The sequence below is a fragment of the Drosophila biarmipes genome, chromosome X (assembly GCF_025231255.1).
Source record: "Drosophila biarmipes strain raj3 chromosome X, RU_DBia_V1.1, whole genome shotgun sequence".
In the NCBI taxonomy this organism is placed as follows: Eukaryota; Metazoa; Arthropoda; class Insecta; order Diptera; family Drosophilidae; genus Drosophila; species Drosophila biarmipes.
In genome coordinates, this window is record NC_066611.1 from 11,734,571 (window position 1) to 11,736,409 (window position 1,839).

Below are 1,839 nucleotides of genomic sequence, written 5' to 3' on the forward strand. Positions count from 1 at the left end.
TTATCTATCTATCTTTCTATCTATTTATCTTTCTATAAATGACGGTATCTATCTTTTTATCTTCCATCTGTCTTTATTTTCATATTTATATATCATCTATCTATCTATCTGTTTATCTACCTATCTATTTATCCTTTAAATTCATCTTTAAAATTTAATGGTTTTGAATTAATTTGAATATAAAATCAAATTTTTACAAAACGTATTTCACTTATTTTTGCATCATTGTAAATACTTACATACATTGATGAATTATTTTAGCAACAGTTTCTTCTTTTCAAAGTTAGCCAAAATTCATTCATAATAAAGTATTAAATTTAAGCTACTTAAAATTATCCACTTCCCTGCCTTTTCACCCATTTTTTGCGGATCTAATAAGTGGATTGCATATTTAGGGATTTTTGTGAGCTCAGAAAGAACCCTTGATTATCCCAAAAACCAAATTCGTTATTTGCCAGAGGGCAGACAAACATTACAAGCTTATCGGGCAGCCTTGAGTTTTCTGGGAATTCAGTTGGGAAAAAGAGTGTCACCTCAATTTCGTCTACTTTTGGTTTTAACGAACCTGATCTGATAAAAAGCGCCCTGGATCTCCATTAAAGAGGTCATTATATTTTACATTCCATTACTACGATTTGGGGACTCTTTATTCATGACTTGTCATTTCGACTTGCTTCTGTTGGGACTTCGAATGCAGGCGGTAATCGGCAAATAGATCGTTTTGTTGGGGAATTACTGCCTAGTGGAACCATAAAATTTGTTTCGATTTCGGTAATTGCACATAACACTGGCCCAGGGAAATAACAACAATCACGCGATCAGCAGCAGACGACAGCAGCCAGGCTTAACTTTGATTCCGAGTAAGTAAATATACTTAATTTTAACGACAGAAACCGCTGCTTAAGTGGCCGCTGATTGAATCTCGTTAGTTCCTACTTACCTACAATCTTGCCAGGTGAGTTCTGGTCGCCCAGAAACAAGAGCCAGCACCAGGGCCCCAAGAACGGCCTCAGTACCTCGGTACTCGGGCAATAAATTCGACATTTTAATTTACATTTCAGGGAAACATGATGGGTTGTCCACATGTACACATTCGCATGAGAACACGGAGTTCAGGTGCCCCGGGGCAGTATCCCAATCAACTGCGAACAACTATTCCATGTTGTCACATGGGCACAGCATACCAGTGGTTGACTAAAGAGGCTAGACCCCAGGGAATTGAGTACTGGGTTCGGCAATACCACCCTGAAGGTCACATACTTAACTTTATCGCCAGGAACCCTAGTTCTAAAGAGGAGGAAACAAGTAAATGTAATGTAAATGTACATATGATATAAATAATGAAGATAAAGATAGATAGATATTTTTTAAATACATTATTAAAGGTCTTATGTGTTATATCTGGTGGGAGATTTAATACTGAATATGTTGGAAAATGTAAATTATAATACTAAATTAAGTGTTTTATTATATATATATACATATATATTTATTTTTGAAATATTTAGATTTAAACAAATATTTTTTTATTGAATTCATTTCCGATATGTTGCAAAATTACCTTAAAAATGAAAAAATCCATGATCATATCGGCTCAAAAGTATCTTGCAGATACCACATCGCTTATTGTAATTTCCCGCTTAATCTTACCTTAAATCGGCTCGTTTTTGGGGGCCTCGATGCCAGAACACCGCCCAGTTGGTAAACACAAGTTGGAGTTTGTAGCCCAATGGCGATTTTGACACCTGTCGTGGAGCAGCATCCAGTTCGGAGTTTTAATGGTCGTGGAGCAACGGAGTTTGGGCATTGTTTACAAGCGCCGAGGCACATTATCTGGTT